At 36.3% G+C, this 12,664-nt stretch overlaps 1 protein-coding gene across 1 annotated transcript in view; it reads right to left on the reverse strand.

The window, feature by feature from the left end:
• Positions 1-11,874, reverse strand: part of drd2b (dopamine receptor D2b) — a 160,689-nt gene extending 148,815 nt beyond the window's left edge. The window contains exon 1 of the mRNA XM_084113240.1: positions 11,836-11,874. The gene's annotated coding sequence lies outside the window, so the exon portion shown is untranslated. The remainder of the gene's footprint in view (positions 1-11,835) is intronic.
• Positions 11,875-12,664: the final 790 nt, after the last annotated feature.

Consider the following 12,664-nt stretch of genomic DNA (forward strand, 5'->3'; position numbering starts at 1 on the left):
GAATGACATGCTAGAAATCATAACCATTCAATAATTTAACAACTCCATTCAACCGAGACATTCTTCAGACAATGTTTCATTTTCTATCTAACAGCCATTCAAGCTGTTACTCAGGACAAGGTGGGAAGCTGTCAGCAAAAAATAAATCTCTAAAGCAACTTCATTCATTCATTCTTTAATTCATTCATTCATATACGTTTTTACAATACCCGAAATAGGTTGCTAAATGTATAAATTGCTGTACACATGCGAGTTTCAAAATGAGGCTTTAATAAGATTTTAAAAAGCTGATCCAGTAACACTTTAGAATACTGTTCCATCATTAAGGAATAACTACACAGGAACAAATGAGTAATGCAATATTAATTTTATAGATGTCATAGTTACCATAGTCATTACAATCTTCACTTTAAAATTCTATCTATCTATCTATCTATCTATCTATCTATCTATCTATCTATCTATCTATCTATGCTTTGCCCCATAACCTTAAACCTATCCCTACCTGGATTCAAATCTAATTTTAGATCCAAAATTCAACCTCAGAGGAGAGTGCAGCATTTTCTGATGCATTTAAGCCACTTACAGAATATTCAAGTTTCATTCTATGCGATCTGGGAGTCGATGTCATGACCATGTTGTTGGTAGTGCTATGCTCCATTTGTACAGCTATAGGAAGCCCTTAAAAAGTTCACAACAACATATGTATACAGCTCACCCTCGGGCTGCTCTTTTTCAAATGACTTGTGTGCTATTTCCAGGTATTCTGAATCCATATGATAGCTTTTTGTGAGTAACAGATTGGAGTCTAATCTTGATTGGAGTAAACTTCAGTTTTCAGCACCACTAGTGAACACTTCACATAGAAACTGTAGCAATTTGTACCTGCAGCAATGTATTTAAGTCATTAATAGTACATCTGTAGTATATACTGTAAGAGCAAGCTGCAGTATGAAATGTATCACCTTGTCTGACACACAACCTTTTACCTCAACAAGAATGTGTCCTTATATGGAAGGTCACCAAACAGATTAACCTTGACTCTGGACATTTCATAGTGCCTTAAGTTATACCAGAGTTGACACTGTCAGGTTCTATATCACTGATATCTAGAATGCACTGGGTCTACCTCTGGTTATTGTATTTTAATTATTCAGTGTATTGTGTGCATTCCAAATTGTCTTGTGGTCTCCTAAGCAAAGCAAAGTATCCCACTGACTTTAGTTGTATGCACTAAAAAAGAACAGAAGTCAAAGGGAATTCTTCAAAATATCTTCTTTTGTGCACTGTTAATGCATAGTTTTTTTTTTAGTTTTTTTTTTTTAGTGCAGTTCAACATGCTTTGTTTGTTTGTTTGTTTCAAAGATGTTTGTCATTAATTTACATCTACTTATTCAATATGAATCTTAGGGAGGATCACATCTGAATTTTTTATCTACAGTACATTTCAGTTTTCTATAAGGCTAGATATAAATGAAGGCTATCAGTACTGAAAAATCAAAATCAATAAGCATTTTTTTAATCTTTGAGTATAAAAACACTCTTATAAATGCTGTACAGTAAGCAAAGTGTTTCTGAAAACCAACTAACAGCACCATTTCCCCCTGTATGTCCTAGGTAGATTAAGTTACCAGTACATTCAATGTTTAAGGCTCTTGACTGGCAGTCTTTCCCAATTGAAATGACAAGGCAAAATTCACCGTATCGAGATACACAGAAAGGATAATTCTGCAGGTGCTAAACCTTGATGAAGGATAGGGAGTGGTTTTTCCAGTGTTTAGCTGATACACTTTGTACTTCAAACACACAAACACAGAGATATAAAAAGGTCTGTGCATAAATATATGAATTCAATCTAAATCTCCACGCACAAAAAAGAAACACATATGGATGCAGTACAGCTCTAAAAAAGCATGCAGACTTCAAAAGCAACCTAGAAAAAGAAAAAAAGAGGGAGGAGGTCTTATATTTTAAGAGAAAGATACAATATTGCACCCATACCACTATAATATATGATGAGAAACTAGAGAAATGGATATTGAAAATGGGTCCTTTCAACCAATTGATATTGAAATTAAATTTGAAAAACCATCTGCTCCTCCATCAAATTAAATCCATCTATGGCCATTTCTACAATACATGGAAGTATGACTGCATTCATACTGCTGGATGGTTAATTATAGAATTCATCCCATAGACATATTCTGAATTTCTCCTTTCGCTGCTACAGTTTAACATGGAGCTGTAGCTGAACATAAAATGAAGCAAAGTGACCTGTGTGAAAAGGTGGAAATCCTAACATTTAACTACAAACAGTCAGTTTGATTCAATATAAGAGACGTCACCCTTGCTGACCCTGCACGTTACACAGACATAATGACTCTCTAGTTCTCTGCTTCCATGTGATCTTGAAGTGAATTGTTTTCCAAAATGGTTGAGAAATTGCCAGATGCACTCTAGCAACCTCGACACAGAGGGTTAATGTAAATATCTTTTTATTGAACAAGCTGTTGGAAGTATGAGATTATAATTGTGCCATGATATTTACATGCGAAAAAAATAAAAAATATTAAAGCATATATTTTGTCAAACTAAATGGACCTGTCGTAGGCCAGTAAGAGCTGTGCGTGTAAGCCTCTCTCCCCTGATTTCAAGAGGCGCTCTAGCAACTGACGCTAGAGGCTGCAGTCTTTAGCCGCCTTGTTAGAACGCCTGTCTCCCACGCCATGACCACGGTTTGAATCCCGCTCAGAGCGGGTCGAGTAGGATGGGTTACATTTGGTGTCGTGACCCGGATGGAAGTAAGGTTTAGGGTCTCCTGATCTCAAGTGGTGCTCTAGCAACTGATGCTAGAGGCTGCGGTCTTTAGAGCGCCTGCCTCCCACACCAAAGACCACAGTTCAAATCCTGCTCGGGGCAGGTCGAGTAGGACCGGTTACATAAACTAAAGAATAATCAATCAGCCCTAAATCATACCAAACTATATTTCTATAACTGTACAACTGACCTTCTAAACTTTAGATTGTAAGTGTAATCTAAAAAGTCCTGTCAGATAGATAAACGGGGACTATCAGTACTGAAAAGTCCAAATCAATAAGCAATTTTCTTAATCTCTAAGTTTAAAACTTCCATTTAATACTGTATGGGCAGCAGTGTTTCTGATAAAAAAATAAAAATAAAATAAAAAAGTGACCATGCCATTTCCCCTGAATGTCCTTGCTGGATTAAGTTACTAGGACAGAAAAAGACAGTGCTTTGCTGGATTCACCCCAGCAGCCTTGATATAAAGGTTAATATAATATTTTTTTTCTTTTTTTCCCCCCACTGAACAAGCTGGTGGAATCACAAAATTATGATAATGGTCATTATGCAGTATAATATAGTGCAATTTTTTATTTATTTTTTTACCTTTGGGTACCATCAATTGTTGTGCAGAAAGGTAAGGCAATATGAATATTTAAAAACACAGATTTTGATCTAATATCTTGTCATGCAAAAATATCTTTAAACAATGCTTTTAAGGGTAATTCAATAACAGCTATACATAACAGATAACATTGGTTAAGCCCCAGGAAAAGGATTTAATGATTAAACCTATTTATATTTCAGATAAACACACATTGTAATAAAAAAAATAAAATAAAATAAAATATTAAAATCACAGAAATAAGAGAGAGAGAGAGAGAGAGAGAGAGAGAGAGAGAGAGAGAGAGAGAGACGATCACATTCAAATGTATGCAAATGTTGTCTTACCGTACTGAAACATTCATTTATGCGGAAAAACAGGAAGCATTTTCATATGTATAACAATGTACATTGCAATTGCTATGGTGTGTTTGTGAACCCTGTAGAGAAAAGATTTCTATTGTGAAACTACTTACTATAACTATAGGCTCAAATTGACCTTGACGTAATTCCATACAGTGTGTCAAGAGATTTGACAAATGTTGAAAAATCTAAGAGCAGATTTCCACAGAAAAAAATCCTTGTAAAATCCCTTAATCTTTCAGGACTCAATTTTAAAGAAAAGTTTGCAGTTTGATACAAAAACTCATCAATAATAATATTCTGAGCTTTTAAAATAATCAAACAAACAAACAACAAAATGCAATGAAAAGTCATTTTCTTTTAACATAATTGAAAATTCACTTTCAAGGATTTGTGATTTAATTTTTATGCTTTGGCCTAAAATTACTACTCTGGCATTTCATGATGAAAAATAAAAAATAAATTGATTCCAAAGGCCACAGTCTGGAGTGTCTGCTCCACCCTCAGGTAATCAAAGGTTTACTAGAACAAAGGCGCTTCTCCACATAATCTGAATTAAATAAACACACAGAGCAACGTTTGTTAGATAACATCGACGAAACTATCGCTGTGTGTCAAACCCACATTATTCCAGTGTTCCAGTTATGTCTGTTCCAGCACTCACTCATTCTGAAGCAACCATTAGGGAAACGGTGGAAACGTCTGCTTCTTGGAGAGCAGCAGTGGAGAAGCACCATAACAAGCCTCAGATGAGCTCATTAGGACTGTAAGCCCATGCTGCACTGCAAAAACTCAAAATCTTGCCAAGTATATTTTTCTAATTTCTAGTCAAAATATCCCATCACACTTAATATAAGACAAAATCACCTAAAAACCAAGATTTAAGTGAGATAAAGGAGCTTGTTTTTAGACAGTGCATCTTGAATATCTTAAGTGAAACTGTCTTGAAAATATCTTGTTTTGAGTCATATCTCAGATGAAACAAGCTTTTTTGACATGTCATAAGGTTTTTAAGCTGCTGTGTTATTTGTAAAAGATGAATCGTATTGTTTCAAGAAACAGACTTGACTTGAATTGAGACAACAAATCTGCTTTATTGAAAACTGCAGGTCAACATGCCCAACTCACAACAACTCACAATGCAGAGTACAGTGAGTATGTATAATATTTACGTATTGACAGCAAAAAAACGTAATTTATTTACGTATAAACAACTTTACCGACGTACAATTTTGTATGTATTCCTATTTAACTTATGCATATTAAAATCGTGGTTTTGACTCTATTGCATTCAATTGTCTTATCAATTAAATTTTCAGCCGCATTTATTAATAGTTTAACATTACTCATAAATAATAACATTTCGCTCTGTTCATGCCTTCTGCTGCAAACTCGTTTTGGAGGATTAGACTACATGGTGTTAAACAAGAATACACTTTAAAACCTTAAAAATACCTTCTTTAATCGTTTAACCATTTTGTAATATTTGGTTTATTTACCGTGAGACACAAAAGGCGTTTTCTCCAGACCCATAATACACTAAAACACAACATAAATTCACAAAAGACATCAATTTTATTAGCTTGGTGTAATCCAAATCTTTAGAATCCATGCGTTGTTTGCAAGAAACAGATCCAAATTCAGCCCTTTATCCAGTGATCTTCATCATTTCTCAGCAGAGACCGTAAACGTCAAATCCTGGCATCCCGCGCTCGTGGTGAATTAAAATTCAAAAATTGCGCCCGAAGCGTTACGACATGTTTTACTGCAGAGATATCAAACGCTCATTGGCTCTCGCATGCTTCGTCACAGATTGCGACATGCCGTGTTTAAATTGGTGTACTACATTTGAAATGGAGAAGCGCGCGCGCCTTCACAGAGCGAACAGCGTGAGCGAACCGAAACCGGATTAACGTTTTCATGGATTAATAACTTCAATTCTGCTCTGTAACGCTAACTCATACAAAACTATTATATATTGCCAGGAGGACTGCGACACATTTTGGTACCGGCTTTGACATTTTCTCACTAAATAAATTATTGTGATTAAACGTGTAATGTTATGTCTGTTGTTTTTCTTTATAATTGTAGCCTAACGTTACGTAGTTTTAAGAAATGGTTAGGGGTAGGGGTAGGATTAGTGGCTCAAACTATAATCTTTTAATGCTGTATTGTTAATAAAACTGCCATTTCCCTACACATTATGTCCATTACGTTTTATCCTTTTAATATTGTCTATAAAATGGGTATGTTTAGGTGTGGGAGTAGGGTTAAGGGATCTTACATTTATAATCTATAAAATGTTCTACTATGTTTTCATATTGCAGTTCCATAAATACTGTGAGCCATAATGTTGAGAAAAATGAAGCTGTTTCCCTTTTATGCAGTCCTCTGGGACTTTTTGCTGTTTAAATAATAAAAAAAAATGGTTAAATGCAAGTCTATTTTTTACTTTTTCTGTCTAGTAAACAGTAACGTTAGTTAATGTCTTGAATCTAGTAACGTTAGGTAAAATGTCTTGAATCTAGAACAGTATTACTTTTGTTGAGCTTATAATAAGGTAAATACACTTGAGATGATGACAGGATGGTAAATTATGGCTTATTATGGCAAAAGAGCACTGCCTAATACGAGTCAGGAATGCTAATTTCAAGACATTTTGTCTCAAAAATGCCAGTTTCCAATCTTATTTCAAGTTGGTGGTGACTTAAATCTAGAACAGTGTAACAATTATAGAACTAAAAATTAGTTAAATACACTTGAAACAAACAGGATGACAAAACAAAATGCTACTTTTGAGGGGAAAATACTATTTTTGAGCATGACAAGCTTATTATGAGACAAAAAACATCACAATACTAGTAAAATATAGCTAAAAATGAGTTTTCCCAGCTAATTTCAAGATCACCCATATCTTGTAAGGCTTAAATAATAATGTCTTATTTCAAGAAATCTTACCAAGAGAATTTTTACTTGTTCCATTGGCAGATTTTTTTGCTTATTACAAGCAAAAATATCTTGTATTATTATTTTTTTGCTTATTTTTGGAGTGGCCTTTTTTCCAGTGTGTATCCTAACAACCATGTCTTGAGCAGCCCGTGCCTGTTTCCAATATAGGAGGGTGTCTCCAAGCCTCAAGGGTAAAGCAAGAGCTCTCCTGCCATGGCAGTATGGGAAGCGGCATGAAACGGATGATGATGATGTGGGGCTGGAACACCCCTGATGGCTTCCTGGCCAGTGTTTTAGGGTGATTTTAATATAACAGTTGGCTGACAACTAGAGCAACCTGATATATTGAAGGCCGTTTTAGACAATTTTGTACAGCATGTTAAATCATCAAGGCCAAAGGCAGAATTTATTTATCCAGGGCAGGCAGTGTGTAAAGTTCATCCATATTAAAAACATGAGGACATGATGATGAATGCGACCTGAGGTAATTAACAACATACCATTAACATGTAACAGATGTGAGCCATTAATCAAGTCTTTAGTGGACACATATGTATGAAGCATTTTTCTTTTGTTTGTCAAGTTTGTTAGTTAAAGGTCATAGCTAAATGTGATCAGTGCTTTCTCTAACAACTTACCAGAAGACCAAACAACTTCATGTAATGCACTGCAAAATGTGGTAACCTACATTTGTTACTTTAAAGAGCTATATCTACCTGATTTTGACTTGAATAAAATCAGTTAATTTAGATGTTACCGTTTTTTTAAGTGTGGCTAAATCCCAATGACACCATACAAAGTGAAAAAAAAAAAAATGTTTACTCAACATGAGAGTGAGTAAATAACAAAAGAATTTGTTGACCCTTAGAAATGAAAATTAATTCACTCTCATGCTATTCAAAAGACTTTCATTTCACAAAAATCAATAAGGTTTGTTCTTTAGTGTCAAGCATACACGTTTGAATTTCTGTTTACCATATTTGTGCCCGGTTTCACAGACAATGCTTAAATCTAGTCCCAGACTAAAATGCATGTTTGATCTGTCTTAACTGAAAGCAACTTGCAGTGACATATCTTAAAATATTGTTTTGTCTCAAGATGACCACCAGTAATGTTTTTTTTTCTTTTTTCTTTTTTTTTTTTTTCTAAGGCACATGTATACAAGCTACTTAAATGTCTTAATTTAACTAAGGTCTACTCCTACTCCTCTGTCTGTCTGTGAAACCAGGCCTTGATGTGCTCTATGAATGTGCCTAAGCCTAAACCTGTTAAATCATACAAACAAATCAAACAAGTAATCATGTTTCTTCAGAACACTTAAATTAAAATGTTCCTTTTGGATTTCAAAAACTTTGTTTGTTAAATTCTCTGATCATTGTGTGCTCATTACAATCACACTTCATTACAGAACACAGAGCCTACACATTTCTGCAGCGTTTTTTTCTTTAAAAAACAATTACCAGCTGTCCAGTTGCTCTGTTTGGAGCAAGGATAGCACTCACTTGAGGACCACACAAGGAACTTTTTAGATCTGGCCTGCCTTACCCACTATCCGGATCACTTGCTTTGCATATTTTTCCACACCAGCCTAAGTGAGCTGTCCAAGGCATGATTGTGAATGGTCCTCGTGGGATTTTGCTGTGTATGTGGAGTGGGTGCTGGTGAAAAACAGGTCCCCGTTCATTTGCCCCGCTGAGGAGGACATCACCTGCCCCACTCCGGACCCAGCAAGCCGTCACCTTCCTTTCGTTCTAACAGACGAAACACCTGAGCCCACCGCAGACATGGAGCCTAAGACTGCCGCAATGCCAGCACTAGAAACAAAGTCTTAGATGATCATTGCCCTGGAGCCAGGGCACAAACAAGAGTCTGACCAGGTGTGAGAGCCGGCAACATTGTCAGTACCAGTGGGTGTGCTAGTGGAAGCCCCGCCCACACTCCCGCCGCTGAGGGTGAGCTGAAGCTGGCCTTTGTCATTTTTGATGAGGATTTGGAAGAAGATTATCCCTGTAGTCTCCTGGTTCCTGGTCTCTGCTGGTTCCACCCAGTTCCATGTCAATTGTGTATCCACTGGTCCTGCCCAGCTCCAAGTCTTCTGTGTCTCCACTGGTTCTGCCCAGCTCCAAGTCTCCTGCGTCTCCAATGATCCCGCCCAGCCTCCCTCTTCCACCTCCTCTACCAATGGCAGCCAGTTCCTTGGGCCCACCTCTGCTGGTTCCCTTCAATCCCTTGGCTCCTTCTCTAACTCCACTTTGCTTCGTGGATCTGCCTAGGGTCTTCCAGTCTCCAGCTCCACCTCGGCTCGTCAACCAGTCGGCATGACGTTGGCTTCTGCCTCCCTTGGCTCAACCTGGGACCATCGTCCTTACGGCTCCACCAGGCTCCGTCGTCCCTCCAGCTTCACCTTGGTCAGTCGTCACTCTGCCTGTGCCACGGACTTATCAAATGTCACTGATGTCAAATCTGCATTGACGTGTTTAATAGTGTTGTATTTGATTTCAGTGAATAATGACACATTTATTATTAATAAGCAATTCAATTATCATAACAATTATTAAGTTTTGATTAAAATAATAATTAGAATTATACTTTATTCTGTATTCAAAATTTCTTCCAATGTAACTTTAGAGCTGTACATCCTAGACATAAACTCTGGAGAAGTTTCTTCCAGAAATGTGCATCATAGTTTTGGGTTTAAAATAGTTGTAAAAATGTCTGAACGACTTTCCAACTGGGCCTGCTTTTGCTGAAGCATGCACATTTTAGAGACAGTATTTATTTAAGTTTGCCTATGGTTATGATCCATAACATTATTCATGGTCTAAAGCCCCTTATGTCTCTGCCCTGTCTTCTAAATTAAGCAGAATCACATAGTGGGCAGCAAGGTAAACAAAGCTAGAAATGTCATGAAAGATTTTGTCTGAGTCAAAAATGAATACATTAAATTTGGTCTTCCTACGAGTTAGATGTCATGTCCTGGATTACATAAAGGTATAAGGGCATAGTCTTGCCCACTGTGACATTTGTTACACTTTCATTATAGTGCTTAAATAGCAACCTATTGTGAGTTGTACTGTTGTAACCATTAAACACATTAAATGCCACAGTGGTGACATTTCCGAGACACCAATTTCAGGGGCGCCTTGTGTTCAGCATTAATAATGTCTATCCCACCATCTGCTACCAAATATATTTAGACCATAATGCGCTGCACTTCCAAAGAAAGATCATAAAATCAGAGACTTTTATTTGTTTGCCTCTCATAAAATCAGAGAAATACATGGGTGTATTTTCAGTCTGTGCACAAAAAGCAAATACAAAATGTTGCAGTCAGAGCCCAGCATCTGGAATGGAGATACACAGAATGGTCAACCGCCTCTGGTATTTGTTGCTATATCTTTAATTCTAGCTGAAACTTGCATCAACACCAGGAAGATTTTTTATCAATTTAACTAACTATCACGGATTACTGGTAATAAGGTTCATTACCTATTTTTCTTGTTCTCAAAGGTTTAATGTTTTCTTGTTGAAAGCTCTTGTGAAACACTGCCCCCTGTTCTACAAGCTCCTAAAAACAGGCTCTGTTAAATAACAAAAGGGCAGTCTGTGGTGTCTGCCTCTTCCTCCATGGAAATGTCAAGAAAATGCTCTCAGGGCCACACCTCTTCACGCAAGAAGCCCCAAGGGAAGAAAGTCTTCCACAGAAATTTTCAGTCACTTTCATTTTTCCTTATAAAAGTATTTCTTGTGTGCTTTACGCTTAATGGCATTCTTTGAATTCTTCAATAGGCTACATGGTCATTCTAACCGAGAGATCAATTTTGTAGTGGATACAGACCATTCCATTCATAATATTTTCTACCCTTATGTCAAACTGAGTCAATTTCACACATTCCACACTTGCAGAGATGAATATTAAAACCAGCAGGTACTACAGAATACTACTATGATCTGTACACAGACCAGCACTCCGTGAACATGAACACCACCATACTGACTGAATGTAAGTGATTTAGCACAGATTATTCTTGGCAGCCAATTGGCTCACTTTGCCAACTGTCTAAGGTTAGGCAGCTCGGTAGATCTCAGAATATGTGATATGAAGATTACGTAATTGTAAATCAATAAACAGCAGACTTCCGAATGTGTCTTTTTCCTTCTGGAAAACCTCTTGGAGAAATTTGAGGGTTCACATAAGGTGCTCTTCACTTGACTGTTTATTAAACAATGTTTAATCTGTGTTGTACCCACACATATATTTACTCAATACCACTTGCAACATATACTGTTTGAAGAATGTTCATAATTGTAATTGAAAAACTATTTAAAAATGCTAAAATTAAAACCTGTTAATAAGTTACTTTAACATACAAAATTGTTGATTTAACAGACAATAAATGGAATTTTCCTGTAAAATACAGTAAAGTATTGTGGTTTTGGAAGTAAAAAGTATGAACAGCTATATAAATTCCTGTGGAAAATCTATAGGCTTCTACGTTCAAAAAGGCAATAGCCTACATGTAGCCTAGTTTTGAAGCATTGTTAAAATATTTTTTTTTAAGTGAAAAAGCAAAATAATTTAAACAATTTTAATAATATTAATAATATTTATATTTAAATATTATTCTTGTTGTTTTTATTTTCATTTGGTTGTTTGAGTTACATTTTCTGAGGTTTAGTTAACCTTATTTATTATAAGTTATTTATTATGGCATAATAGTGTTTAGCGGTAGGATAAGACACAGATTTTAGTAGTTCGAGCAGGTTGGTATATTACTATTGCAATAAACGTTATATGTGGTTTTGAACTGTTAAATATACAGGCACCACATGCCATCCAATAATACCAGAATTTCTGGCAACCACAGCTGTTTTATTCCCCGTAAATGTGACAGTGCACTCGAGCGTTACATCAATTGCTGAAGTAATGAGAGCAAAAAATGTATAAACATTTTTAATTAGCCTATTACAGCCAAACGTTAGTCAATACCAACTAGCCTAATGTTTGTACAAACTGAGAAGCAGTGACAAACACTTTCCTAAAAAGGTAATTAATATCACTGATTTCAATCAAAGATTAAATAAATCCAATAGTTTTGTGTAAAACATGCACCTCACCTTCAAGCCATAGGATATTAGGAATGAGCTCTGTTCTTCTGTGCGTTTATATCCACAACTTCTTGATGTTTAGCATATTTTCCCCGCTATGGAAACTGTCCATACTCGTTTATGCCAGTTCGTTCAGTGTTCCCTCTATTGACGATGCTAAAGAATTTTACTTGACTAAATAAAACGTGATGGTCTCTCTAGTACTGGACAAAATGTATTAGATCTAGTCTTATATCTCACTTTAATTAGCAGTTTAAAATAGTTACATTAAGTACGTGTTGTCAGCAGAAGAGCGCGAATGCCGGGTGCAGCGCGCTCAGATGCAGAAGCAGTAGCCTAACTGTGAGCGCGTGGCAGGTAGGAGGCGGAGTTGACTGATCTCAACACAAGCGCGTGTTGAAATGCCCAGAGGATCCAATGAATGAACACTAAGTAGCCTACGATACAAACCCAGTTCCAGAACAAAATACTGTATAAAGTACAGTGACCCCTAAACACTTTTTCGGACACCTAAAATACACTGAAAAATAAGCAAGAATGCCTTTGCATTAGGCAAATATCAAACCATGTGACACATTATTATAGCACAAGCACACTTTTCTAATAAAGAAGTTTAGAACAAATATATTGTTTTAAATGAAGGCAAAATGTATTTGTGACACTTTCTGGTGGACAAACAGTAGCCTATGGCTAGTGAATCATGTTCATAGGTAATGAGTTGAGGTAATGTGTTGAACTTGCCTACTCCGGTGGTACAATGCTTCATACATCCACTAAAAATCACGCAGACACTATTTGGTTAAAATCACTGCATAAAAAGATAGGTAGTCCACTGGTT

The sequence above is a fragment of the Abramis brama genome (assembly GCF_963993115.1).
Source record: "Abramis brama genome assembly, chromosome: 5".
Taxonomy (NCBI): Eukaryota; Metazoa; Chordata; class Actinopteri; order Cypriniformes; family Leuciscidae; genus Abramis; species Abramis brama.